This window comes from Apodemus sylvaticus, chromosome 14 (genome assembly GCF_947179515.1).
Source record: "Apodemus sylvaticus chromosome 14, mApoSyl1.1, whole genome shotgun sequence".
In the NCBI taxonomy this organism is placed as follows: Eukaryota; Metazoa; Chordata; class Mammalia; order Rodentia; family Muridae; genus Apodemus; species Apodemus sylvaticus.
In genome coordinates this window covers 21,198,880-21,212,966 of record NC_067485.1, presented here as the reverse complement: position 1 = coordinate 21,212,966, position 14,087 = coordinate 21,198,880, and the positions used below count along the sequence as shown (strand labels likewise).

The 14,087-nt window shown below is 47.7% G+C and overlaps 1 protein-coding gene across 6 annotated transcripts in view; it reads right to left on the bottom strand.

Annotated features, from left to right (window-relative positions):
- Nucleotides 1–14,087, bottom strand: part of Atxn1 (ataxin 1) — a 416,850-nt gene that overhangs the window by 176,785 nt on the left and 225,978 nt on the right. For all 6 annotated transcript variants that reach the window (XM_052157616.1, XM_052157615.1, XM_052157619.1 and 3 more), the window contains one exon: nucleotides 6,147–6,210. The gene's annotated coding sequence lies outside the window, so the exon portion shown is untranslated. The remainder of the gene's footprint in view (nucleotides 1–6,146; nucleotides 6,211–14,087) is intronic.

Genomic DNA, 14,087 nt, shown 5'->3' with positions numbered 1-14,087 from the left:
TGCTCAAGCCATTTACCAAGCTTACAACTGATAATTCTTCCACAAACTGAGTGCCAACTCACTCTTATGTCCATCCATCCTGTCACCCTTCACATATCACTTGAGTACCTACTGTGTGCCAGAGGCCAGGACTGGGACACGGTGAGCTGTCTCCAAATCAAAACTCAATGCTCAGAACACAGTGGGCGATGAGCAAACCTTCCATGCTCTACCTCTGAAGTATTTAACTGTGCAAGAAGCTTCCAGTTTTCTTCCCTTTCCTGTGGTCACGAGGAGGCCTGCAGATGGTCAGAAGAGCTATGGAGGTATGCTTGGGAGACAACCATCTAGGAGCGATACCACGGAAGTGGCACAACATGAACAAGGAGTGAGCCTTTATTCTGTGAGGCCACCAGGAGTTTAGGATTGACTGTTTCTGACACAAGCCTGTATCCTTCCCTGACTAACACAATAGCTCCCATTGGCTCTATTGTCATCCGTTTGGCAACGGAGTCTGGGAAGAATACCTAGTGTCACTTCTGCAACCGACTGCCTTTCATTCCTTTTCACTTCTTTAATATTCCCTGTAATCATGCCTTGCTTCTTCAGCTAGGTTAGGGTGTCTTGGAGGCCGTGACCTTGGCTTTAACTTTCAGAGTTTCTCTTCACCCTCCAACTCTCTTCCATCCTCTCCTTGAATTTCTCCCCAATTTCAGGAGTGAGCTTGTATGTACAGACCGACTGGCTATTATTGATTTGTCACAGCTTCAAATACTTAAGTATGGGAGACAATGAGCCTGGAGGGCCTTTTGGGTCCACTGAATAGAGGTAACTAACCAGTTGTCTGAACAAACACAGCGAACACGAGCGCTACAGGACTGGATGAACGTGGTAAGATTGAGCTGGGAGGTCCATCTGCCTTGATTGGGAGGCAGAGGGTAAACTGTGTATCGAGAAGAAGCTACCCCCTGTCTTTTAAGTGTCTCTGGCCCTTTGCTCTGCCTTTTCTGTCTCCAGGATGGGAAGTGAGCTATCTGGCTGGACCTGGATCAAAATGTGGCCCCACCCACCTCTGGATGAAAATTGGGTTCTTCTGGGTAGGAGTAACCAATTTAAACTTTGACCTCTTTCTCCTTCTGTTAGCAGGGCTCTGCAGACTCACAATGGCTCCTGTTGTGACTACCAAGGCTGCACTAAGGAACAGGGCACTAGGGAGGTGGTAAGTCCCTTTGGCTCTCACTCAATAACTGCTAATAGTAGTGCAAGAATTCTGGATTCCACCTGCATTCTGCTTTTGCCATTTCTTCCATTGGCTCAGAACTTGGAAACAGAACTCTCAACTCGCTTAAGATAGAAGTTTTCATACGAAAGCCTTCTCCTCCTTTCCCAGCAGACCTCAAAAACTAAATTAGGAATCACTACCCTAATCTATCAAACCTGTCACTTTAATGAAACCCCTCCTTCAGATCTCTGAATTTAATGGCTCCAAAGACAACAGCTAGAATGAGAGGTTTGGCCCCCAAAGGTAAATGCTGTAACTGTGGAACGTTGGGGTGGGCAAAAATGTTTACCTTTGTGTTAGTGTGAAACTTGGCAGGGTTTATGGTCAATATTCACAATGGGGAGAGGGAAAGGGAAAGAGGTAAGTTATTAGAGACCCCTCATTTGGGACATTACAGCTACATTTAAAAATATACACTGAGAAATTCTTAAATGTGTCTTTACTTTAAAAAAAATATAAAAGAATACTTGAGTCTATTTACACACACACACACACACACACACACACATCACAATCCTTGGGGGACCAGGATGAGACCATGACATCATCAGAAACAAATAGTGTGGACTAGGTGCTCCCCTCCAGACTTAGTTCTGGGCATAAAGAGAGACTTAGAAGGAAGGTGTGCGGGAGTGGGGGGGGGGGGGAAGAGATTACGGATTCTAATACTAAATGGCTTCCTCTCTGCCTAGACGGATGCTCACAGAGCCCTGCCCCCAAATATTAATCAAAAGAAGAAAAGCAGGATAGGTGTCCAATGGATGATAGTTTTTTAAAATGCTCCCAGAGGTTAGGTGTGGTGGCACTCAGCTGTAATTCTAGCTTCTGGGAGTCTGACACAGGACATCTCAAGTTTAAAATCAACCTGTGCTACTGCAATGGTACTGTCAGCTGGTAGGCAGACCTTTGGGTAGACATATGGGGGATTGTCTTGATTATATTAATTGATGTGGGAAGATCCATCCTGACTGTGGACAGGACTAGTCCTTGGGCAGGGGATCTAGGATTGTATAAAGTCAGTGATTCTCAACCTTCCTAATGCTGTGATTCTTTAGTACAGCTAGTTCCTCATGTTGTGTGAACCCTTAACCATAAAATTATTTTCATTGCTACTCTATAACTGTATTTTCTACTGTTATGAATTGTAATGTAAATATCTGATATGCAGGATATCTGCTATGCAACCCTTGTGAAACTATAAACCAGTGCTTCGACCCACAGGTTGAAAATCACCCTGAAAGTGAAGGAAGCCAGCGTAGCATCATAATGCATTTCTGCGTGCATCTATTGACCCCCCCCCCTCTCTCTCTCTCTCTCTCTCACTGCAGATGTCACGTGATCAGCTGCCTCACGCACTTGACACCTAAGATTCACTGCCACAATGCATCGCATCTTGAACTGTGGTCTAAAACAAACCCTGTCTTCTTTAGGCTGCTTCTGCCAGAGTATTTTATCACTGCAATGGGAAGAGCAACTATGTCAGTTACACAGTACATCTCAGGCCAGCTGGGGCTATAGTATGAGATCCCGTTGCTTCCAGTGTCTGGAGGGGAAAGGTAGCTTAAACCAGAGTGTTTCTGATGGATGTGAAAGACATGCAAAGGCTCCAAGGGCAGAGCAACGATCAAACCTTGGTTAGGATTTGTGCCTCCGGAAGGAGCTTCTGGAAGGAGAGAAATGGGCACCATCACTTCCTTTCGCAGCTCTACTGTGCCTACCACACAGGTCCACAGTGTCTGACACAAGCTCTCTGCCTCCACGGATATCACACAGCTCCCTGTCACCACCTAGAAGGAGCTGACTCCCATATACAGGAATCTCAGTACTCAAGATGTCATTATGACACAGAGAGGAGGAGAGGCACCAATGACCTACTTGCTCTCACGCGCTAAGGTTGGGAGGTTCTCATCTCTGCTCAAGATGAGATCCTGGGCATTGCCTTCCTCCTTACCCAGCCAGCAGCTGGGTGACAAGAAGGACAAAGCCCAGATGCCCTGCGTTATCTAAGGCCCCAGGAAAGGAAAAGGCAGAGGGGGATAGGCAGGGAAATGAAGGAGGCATTACAGTAATCTTGGGTCTGCTCCAGATATATTGACTGCTGCAAGCATTACACACACACACACACACACACACACACACACACACACACGTATTCTGGCTGCACAGATATGTTGCTATGGAACCAAACACATGCCACTGCCATTTGGCTTCTAGCAAATAAAATCTCAGGGCTGGTAAGAACACTCACTGGATTTCCCTTAAAGGGACACCATCTATGATAAGCGCCATTATAAACTGCATGCAGCATTGGTCCAGGGCCCCAGCCCTGGATACAACAAGATCCATAAACAAACCAGCCATTTGTGATTTACAAGGTGAAGGTACAAGTAGGCCCAGTCCCAGATCTACTTTGGGTTGATCCTTTATATGTATTTACTTTGGTGTTGGGTGGATCCCAAGGTCGTATTCCATACCCAGTAAATGCTATAGTGCTGAGCCACTCCATAGCCTCATGCTTCTCTTGGGCTAAAAATTTCCCCAACCTCTACAAAGCCATTATGGCTTTAGTCTGAATTTACTTTGTATTAATTTGTAAAGAACAAGCAGCTTATGATGTTTTACATAATTAATCCCCCTTGTATGTCAAGAGCAAACTACCGACTTGACTCCAGCAAAGGACCATGTCATTTACAACTGTACTGCATGAGCTCTGGGGGGTCCTGCTTGCCTCTTTTTTTTTTTTTTGGTTTCCGAGACAGGGTTTCTCTGTGTAGCCCTGGCTGTCCTGGAACTCACTCTGTAGACCAGGCTGGCCTCAAACTCAGAAATCCACCTGCCTCTGCCTCCCAAGTGCTGGGATTAAAGGCGTGCGCCACCACGCCCAGCTCAAAGATTTATCAATTAGTATTTTTTTGTGTGTGTGTGCTTGCCTCTTTCTACAGTGGGTTGTTTGTTTTTGGCCTTATATCCTTGTCTACAATTTTATTCTTTATCCAAAGAATAATACAGTATAGATATAGAGTTTGCCATTCCCCTCTTAGTGGTCTCTTGGGTTTAGTCTAATCAAAATCCTGATTCTATAAAGATCTTTGGGCCTTGTGGAGGACAACACACCATGTCCACATCATTCGTGTGTGTGTGTGTGTGTGTGTGTGTGTGTGTGTGTGCATTTTCTAGGCATATGTATTGATTTTTCAATTTGACAGGATTTCAAATCAACTAGTGGGCAGACCTCTGAATGTATTTGGGAGGATATTTCCAGAAAGGTTTGTTTAACGGAGGAGGGAAGATACGCTAGAATGCAGGCAGCACTGTCTAATAAGCTGGGGTCCCAGACTGAATAGACAGAGTGAGCTGAGCAATGCCATTCCCCTCTCTGCTTACTGACTGTAAATATAATCTAAGCAGCTGCCTCATGCTGGCGCCGCACTGCAAAACCCATGTGTAGGCCAGTCTCTTCCCGGGACAGCAGAGCAGTGGTCTGGGAAGAACATAAAAGAAAATATACAATTGTGCAGTTATTCAGTCTGAGTTCAAATATCCCCCTCTCCAAAGAGGGAAACCCGGGATCTCAGGAAGCTCGCTAAATTTACAGATTCCACAGGCCATCATTGGGATTATATCAGCAGTAAGAAACTGCTGGGTGGGGCTGGAGAGATGGCTCAGCGGTTAAGAGCACTGACTGCACTTCTGAAGGTCCTGAGTTCAAATCCCAACAACCACATGGTGGCTCACAACCATCTGTTACAGGATCTGATGCCCTCTTCTGGAGTATCTGAAGACAGCTACAGTGTACTTACATACAATAAATAAATCTTAAAAAGAAAAAAAAAAAAAAAAGAAACTGCTGGGTGATGAGAGACTTCCCAGGTCCTTCCACACTCCCTGAAAGTTGGGCAGAGCTCCAAGGGTAGCGCTGTTAGGTTGTCACCCACACTGAAATGGCTTTTTGGCAACACTGCTTGTAGACTCACCCATGTTCCTGCAAGTATCCCATGCCTATCTTCCTCTAATCCAGGAAACTCACTGGTAAACTTGATGTGTGTGGATCTGATCCTTTGCTATGCCATTGCTGCCCTCGCTGAGATGAATTCTTTTTCATATTCCTAGGCCAAGTCATGCAATGTATGCACCCGCCATTAACATCTACATCAGATAGTTTCTGGACACACCTATTCCATCAGCCCTTCTTGGTAGCTTAACAACTACAAAGCCAAACAACACTACTTTAGCCTTTACATTAAGGCAACAGACTACTTTCATTACCTTACTAGTACTTTATTTCAATTGAATTACATAAATAAACATATCCCCTTGGAAATAAATTGTGGGTTAAAAACAATACTCTCTCTATGGGACCACCCAGCTAAGAGTCAAATGTTCTTCTCACACCCCTGGTTCTGCTTCTGTCTATGATGTCACAGTTCTCTTGGAACCTGCTGGGCCCCAGCTATCACATCTGTACACAGGGACTTTCCCAGATAGCCTGGGAGGTCCCACGGACTGCTCATAACCAAGTGCTTTTTCTCTTGGCAGTCACGAGACACAGCCATGTGAACTAGACAGAGAGTCTCCCCTTCCCACAGGCTTATCTCTGTGCACCAGTCACTGAAGGAAAGACACTGTCACTGTTGATCTCTTTGCAAGCTGGACAAGGTGACAGTAGCCACAGAACAGCTCAGGAGAGGAGATGTGGGGACAGCAAGAAATGTCGAGAAAAGGCGCTAAGAAAAACCTTCTTTTCTAGAAACAGCCCAGGCAAATGAGATAGAAGACAAAGAGTGTCTTGACTCCAAGCTTGAGACCCCTTATCAAATGCTTGATCTTGGGGCCTCATGGCATTAAACACCAAACAGATGGTAGGTACATTTAAAAGTTCACTCACCCTCTGCCAACAGTAGGTTCGTTTCTTCTCAAGAAGAAAGTTTTGGTCTATTTTCTTTGGAAAACTGAAAGAAAAAAGAAAAAAGGAAACAAAGATTTAGAAAACAACTTTGAGCCTATTTTCTTAATCCACACAGGTACGTAGGCTTGGGGAGGGCCAGGACATTAGGGGTTAGTAGATACATATGGTGATATGTGGCTAACAACATGTATTTTAAACACCTTTCAACAATCAATGTGCAGAAAAATCACAACATACATTATTTATTTACCATGAGTTATATGGCCCTTATGACAAGACACATACATTGTGGTATGTAAAAAATATTTGTAGGTGGGTCTTTTGAAACTTGCCTCTCTTCTTCCTTCACTACTGTTTGTTCTTTCCGCCAGGTGTCACACCCCTGAGTCTTGACCCTCGGCCATCTGTAACTAGGTTTATAAGGGAACACAGACTGGGCAAGAAGTGACAGAGGCCTCCTTTTAAGCCCACTGAATAACAACATGCAGTGGCCACAATGTCTCAAGTGCTGACTGGTCTGACCAGCTGTGGGAAAGAACCAAGCTGACCTGAGTGATTGGCCCAAGGAAGGCTGAATGGTGGAGGTCGTTAACACAGAAAGCAGAAGAGTTCCAGCTCCATCCCAGTGCAATATGGGAGCTTTAAGTCTCCAGAAACTTTGAATGGAGCTCTGTGGGTCTAGAGGGATGTGAAGAAAAGCTATCCCAACAGGTCTCATTTTACCCCTAAGTCTTGAGTCCATCCTAACCTCTTCCTGAGGATTTCTTGAGAGTAAGCAGCTGGTGAGAAGCCATGAGGCCATGAAATCATGAGGCCATGAGGCCATGGGGCCATGAGGCCCTGAAGCCATGAAGCCATGAGGCCCTGAAGCCATGAGGCCATGAGGCCATGAGGCCATGAGGCCCTGAAGCCATGAGGCCATGAGGCCCTGAAGCCATGAGGCCATGAGGCCATGAGGCCATGAGGCCCTGAAGCCATGAGGCCTTGAGGCCCTGAAGCCATGAGGCCATGAGGCCCTGAAGCCATGAGGCCATGGGGCCATGAGGCCATGAGGCCATGGGGCCATGAGGCCATGGGGCCATGGGGCCATGGGGCCATGGGGCCATGGGGCCATGGGGCCATGGGGCCATGGGGCCATGGGGCCATGAGGCCACGAGGCCATGGGGCCCTGAAGCCACGAGGCCATGAGGCCATGGGGCCATGAGGCCATGAGGCCATGGGGCCCTGAAGCCATGAGGCCATGAGGCCATGGGGCCATGAGGCCATGGGGCCATGAGGCCATGAGGCCATGAAGCCATGAGGCCTTGAGGCCCTGAAGCCATGAGGCCATGAGGCCCTGAAGCCATGAGGCCATGGGGCCATGAGGCCATGAGGCCATGGGGCCATGAGGCCATGGGGCCATGGGGCCATGGGGCCATGGGGCCATGGGGCCATGAGGCCATGAGGCCATGAGGCCCTGAAGCCATGAGGCCATGAGGCCCTGAAGCCATGAGGCCATGAGGCCATGAGGCCATGAGGCCATGAGGCCATGAGGCCTTGAGGCCCTGAAGCCATGAGGCCTTGAGGCCCTGAAGCCATGAGGCCATGAGGCCCTGAAGCCATGAGGCCATGGGGCCATGAGGCCATGAGGCCATGGGGCCATGGGGCCATGGGGCCATGGGGCCATGGGGCCATGGGGCCATGGGGCCATGGGGCCATGAGGCCATGAGGCCATGAGGCCCTGAAGCCATGAGGCCATGAGGCCCTGAAGCCATGAGGCCATGAGGCCATGAGGCCATGAGGCCCTGAAGCCATGAGGCCTTGAGGCCCTGAAGCCATGAGGCCATGAGGCCCTGAAGCCATGAGGCCATGGGGCCATGAGGCCATGAGGCCATGGGGCCATGAGGCCATGGGGCCATGGGGCCATGGGGCCATGGGGCCATGGGGCCATGGGGCCATGGGGCCATGGGGCCATGGGGCCATGAGGCCACGAGGCCATGGGGCCCTGAAGCCACGAGGCCATGAGGCCATGGGGCCATGAGGCCATGAGGCCATGGGGCCCTGAAGCCATGAGGCCATGAGGCCATGGGGCCATGAGGCCATGGGGCCATGAGGCCATGAGGCCATGAAGCCATGAGGCCTTGAGGCCCTGAAGCCATGAGGCCATGAGGCCCTGAAGCCATGAGGCCATGGGGCCATGAGGCCATGAGGCCATGGGGCCATGAGGCCATGGGGCCATGGGGCCATGGGGCCATGGGGCCATGGGGCCATGGGGCCATGGGGCCATGGGGCCATGGGGCCATGGGGCCCTGAAGCCATGAGGCCATGAGGCCATGGGGCCCTGAAGCCATGAGGCCATGAGGCCATGGGGCCATGAGGCCATGAGGCCATGGGGCCCTGAAGCCATGAGGCCATGAGGCCATGGGGCCATGAGGCCATGGGGCCATGAGGCCATGGGGCCATGAGGCCATGAGACCACGAGGCCACAAAGCCATGAGCTCATGTGGAGAGTTTATGCTGAGGGTCCCCCACTGGCCTCAAAGTGGGTTCTCAGATTAGGAAAGGCCTGCTCAGCATGCCTGAGAGAAGACCGTGCATGCTCAGGTGGCACCCACCCCATAGTGCTGTCTGTCAGTCCCAGACCATGCCATCTAAGATGTAATTTTGGGTGCCAAGAAAAACAAGGCCTCACTGAAAAGCTGGCCAGTGACAGTACAATCGGTGGACTCTGGGATACCCCAGCCATACCTCTGACATGATCTCTAAAAGCAACATGTTATAATTCACTCACATAGGAAGAGCGCCTTTATCCTGAAGACAGACAAGAGGACTACGGGAAGAGTGACAGGCCTGAGAAAGCCAAGGTCAGAGTCTGCCCAGTGTGCTTCTCAGCTCTGCCACCCCTAACTGAGTGACTCCAGCCAAGGGAGCCCTCTGCTTGTTTTCCTCATTTGCATAATGGCTAGGATCCTGCCAGCTGCTGTGTGCCTCTCTGGGAGTCCTACTGCAGCACCAGGCAGGCATGCAGGAGAGACAATAAAAAGAACAGCCCTTATTACCCTCTAGCTCTAGAAACTGATTCGCCTGTAAGGAGAGGAGAGCTGTAGAGAGAGATGGTCTTAGAATCTGTCTGGATGTGAGTACCTGAATTGCACTGACCGTCTCCCCACTGCCCCATCTGATGACACAAATGAGAACAGGGTGAGACTGGTTACGGTAGAGCAACTGGATGGTACAGATGGAGGAAGGGATGCAGGTAACAGAAATCAGAAAAAAGTCCCTCTAAGAACAAGTATAAATATTTTACTTGCACGCTACTTTCTCCCAAGTCCATGGATACATTCGAGCATTTGAAATAGAAATAAACCACATACATACATACATACATACATACTTACATACATAACTATTTTTAACATTTTAGGTTATTCATATCATTTTGCTGATATACTAAAATCTTCTGTTAAGATCAATAAATTTATCTATGTCTTTTTTGAGGGGGGGTGTTTGGAAACAGGATATCAGGTATACCGGGCTAGCTTTAAACTTGGCATGTAGATAAGAATGATCTTGAATGTAAGAGCCTTCTGCCTCTACCATTAGAGTGTTATGATGACAGACCACCACATCCAGTTTATTCAGTTCTAGGGATCAACCCCAGGGCCTTTTGCAAGCAAGGCAAGTACTCGGCTAAGTGACCTACATTCCCAGCCTTAGATCAGAAAATTTTTTAAAGGACTGAAATAATACTGCTTTGAAGAATAAGGCAATAAATATCTACTTGTTGAACATATAGAATCCAGCCGAGTGTTCACATTCCTCAGGGCTGACTGCACACTACAGAAGCATGTGTCTTCTTCCTCTCCTCTGTTTTTCAAGATTGGAAAGGCAGATTGCTTAAATATAGTAACAGCAAAAAAAAAATTGTTTGGGTTTGAGTGGGTGAGCTCAGAAGAATACAAACTGGCACATATACCACGGGCAACAAAAGCCCAGCTCACGATTTTCAGTGAGCACTAAAAGATATTGGAAGAGGGCTAGAGTTGACAGGGAAAAGGAATGCTTACGGAAGTTGGAAATTCGTCGAACATTAAACAATGGCCCTGCTGATCATGGCGGAGCGACTTCATGATGCAGAGAGAAGTGAACTGAATCCTACAGAGAATCCTGAGTGGTCCTGCAGTTGGAGTTCAGAATCCAAGTAAAGGACTCTGGAACCTTCCACATTAAGACAGGTATTGAACATGGGACTATTTGTACAATGCCAGTATTTCTGGTCTAATTTCTCTCTCCAAGAGAAGAGCTATTTTGATAAAGTACATATTGGGGGGGGGGGTTTCACATGAGTTATGGGTCATGTGATCACCTCTGGTTATCAAGGCTGTGCCATGACTCCAACAATGATAGGAGAAAATTCAGACAAAGTACACTTTTGAGAGAGGCTGGGGGAACAAGTGTATGCCCCCAGTTGTGCAAGGCTATAGAGATGTTTCTTCAAAATGTACTCAGTCCTTTCAAGGTATACCTGACACTGTTTTTTAACATCAGGCAAGAAATGAGGGTAAGGGATTTGGAGGGAACGGCAGAAAAAATAGGGTATGTATACCGGGGCACCGAAAAATCTGAAGGAACATACTAGTGAGAAATAAAAGTTTTATTTGTAAAACCAGAGTCCACAAGAGATCACAAGTGAGAGCTGATGGCGTAAGTCCCTCTAACAGGTATGACTGATCATTCATATTGTCTGCAGGCTAGGTCTAAGAATGAACCGGTCATGTCATGGTGTTCCTGTGACCACATTTCTAGGAAGGGTTAACTTGGGGGAGAAGACACGCCCCGGACTATGGCTGGCTCACCTTCCTATGAGCTTGGGTCCTGGATTGAGTAAAAGGGGAAAGAAGGAAAAAGCTAAATGAACACCCAGTTTCCCCTCTCTCTCTGTTTCCAGATTCACACCATCTGAGCAAGCAGCCTCACAGGCCTGAAGCCACACCCACGAGCCTCCTGCCCCCCTCCTGCCATCCTGTCCTGCCTACCATGGCTGTGCTCTCAAACTGTGAGCCCATATAAAGCCCTTCTCCCTTAAGTAGCTTCTTGTCAGGTATCTGATCCCAGCAGAGAGCACTCAGTAGCGTAAGATCGGCCCTCCATGGTTTTTAGGCCCCGTTTCAGCTAATGCAATCCGAGTACCAACTGACGGTCGATGCTTTTCTCAGACTGCTATTCTTCTATTTTGGCCAAGATGTTGAGATAAGAGACCAGATACCAAAGTGTGCACTGGACACAACCTCCAAGAGCCTCTTTTCTGACAACAGACCCTAGGACTTACTGAATCACGGAAAATGGTCTGAACTACTTGTCACGAATCTTAGTTAGGGTACAATCCAGGAGCTGGCAACATGTCTCTAGTAGTGAATTTATAATAAGGATGGAGTTTTGCTTGTCTCAGCTTACTTTCCCAGGGACAGGCACTGCTGTGTATTATATACTGACCCTCTGTGTATTAAAAATTGAATGACACGGAGGGACTTAAGTTTGCCTTCAACGTGCCCTTCAAATGCTTTCGAGGCCTCACAGCAAGGGTCATAACACATTTTGTCTCTGCAGACCCAGCCAAGGAAAACTGTGACTCGGAGCCCAAGATACTCAGCCAGGTCTGGATCTCCGACTTCATCTGGAAACTGCTGCTGTGCTTGAAAGCCCAGCTTGGGGTCTGCTGACCTTAGGAAGCACTGTCTTACGTCCACTGTACTCAGGACCTTAAATGTTCTTAAAGTCCCTCAGAGGGGAGGGTCAGTCCCCAGAGAGAGGCTACAGGAAGGTGATGGAGCCTGAAGAGGCAGGGATTAGACAGACAGACAGACAGACAGACAGACAGAAAGAAAGAAAGAAAGAAAGAAAGAAAGAAAGAAAGAAAGAAAGAAAGAAAGAAAGAAAGAAAGAAAGAAAAAGAAAGAAAGAAAGATAGAAAGAAAGAGGAAGGAAGGAAGGAAGGAAGGAAGGAAGGAAGGAAGGAAGGAAGGAAGGAAGGAAGGGCCCTTAGGTCACTGGCATGTACCCTAGGAGAGGACTCCGGGACCCTCCCCCTCCTCTTCCCTTTGCTCCTTGCCTGTGAGGTGAGGAGGTCAGCTCAGCCATGAGCTCCCACCTTGAAGTTTTGAGTTGCCACAGACCCCCAAAGAAGGGAGTAATTGATCACGGATTGAAACCTTCGAAACTCTGAGGCAGCCTGAGCCTTTTCTCTTTAAACGTTGATTATCCCATGCGTACAATACAGTGATAGAACCTTGTTGACATATCTCATATGAGGAAGTTCAGATTCCTCACCATCGGCTACTAACATCTAATGAGCGGCTGGTCATTCCTGCTGACAAGGTTTAGCTGTCCTTTCCAGCCTGAACGAAGTCTGTCCACTAGTAAGTTCTATTAGTCCCATCACACAGAGACACAAAACGAGGCTCATAAAAGTGGCCCACTATGTTTGTCAGCTTCACGCTAAAGGGAAACCCTGAGCTCCCCTGTTCCCTGCATATGTTTTTTTTTGTCTCCTCCTCATCCCTTTCTTCCTCCTCCTCCTCTTCCTCCTCCATCAGAGTCAAGTCTATACACACTAGCATTCTGTCAGACCCCAAAAGAACCAGCTGCCACTAAGTCAGCAGACAGTCCCCTCTCAGGTAATTATTTTCGAGGGCAAACGAATAAGAGTCGAGCAAACTTATCCACAGAACTCAGCGAAGACTCTCCCCTCAGCAGCCCAGTGGGGGCCAGGCAAGCGCTCTTCAGGCAGAACCATGGGCCTAAAGTGCTGACAGTTGCTTCCATACAAAGTGTAGCCCTGGCAAGCGAGTCTGACAATTACTGTGCATCACTCTGATTATGAGCCACAAGCATGCAATCAACAGCGGAGAGACGGTCCTAAACCATCTCCATCAGCATTTCACTTCAGTTATCAAAGCGTGGCGGATGCGCACACTTTCATCTGACCTAAGCGCGATGCTAATAACCCAAACACGAAGACTGCGTAAGAACGGCGACAGTTGGAGAACAATGGCCATGGGGGGATGGGCACTGGATATAATGGATGCATTTTTAGTTCATTCAGTTCTTTCATTTATTACCTCTGGATAATACATATTATTTATGTGTTTCTCACCTAATCCATTCATACAGGCAACCCCATTTATTTATTTATTTTTAAAGATTTATTTATTATTATACATAAGTACACTGTAGCTGTCCTCAGACACACAGGAAGGGGGCGTCAGATCCTGTTATGGATGGTTGTGAGCCACCATGTGGTTGCTGGGATTTGAACTCAGGACCTTCGGAAGATCAGTCAGGACTCTTAACTATTGAGCCATCTCACCAGCCCCAGGCAACACAATTTAAACTGAGTAAAGATTCTACCTACCTCTCTCCTCCCCCCCCCCCCACACACCAAGATACATTTGCTGTTTTACTGACTACAGAAACCTATTTTCAAAGAATTTCTTCCCACCATCACTCTATTTCCAATGCTGCCATTTAAAACTCAAGCTGGAAATGGTATTTTGGGAGCATTTTTAAAGAAAAATAACTAAAGGAATCACTATATATTTACTGAGATGAGGAAGAGAAATCCTGACTGTTGTGCTGTCACCTGAGGTCAAGCATGCGATTCACTTCTCCTGACATCACATCTGTGCTCAAGAAGCTTTGGAAGCCGGAATATGATGAATGTCAGGCCTACTGAAGATGGACTAACTGACAACACATGTTTTGGAAACACATGTTTTGGACTGGACAGGGTATCCTGTAGCCTAGGCTGGCCTCAAGTACACTATAGTAACAGAGGCTGGCCTTGAACTCCTGATCCTCCTGCCCTCAGCCCTGTTTCTGAGACTGCAGGTAGGAAGCACCACCACACACACATACATGTGTACACATACATGTGTATACATG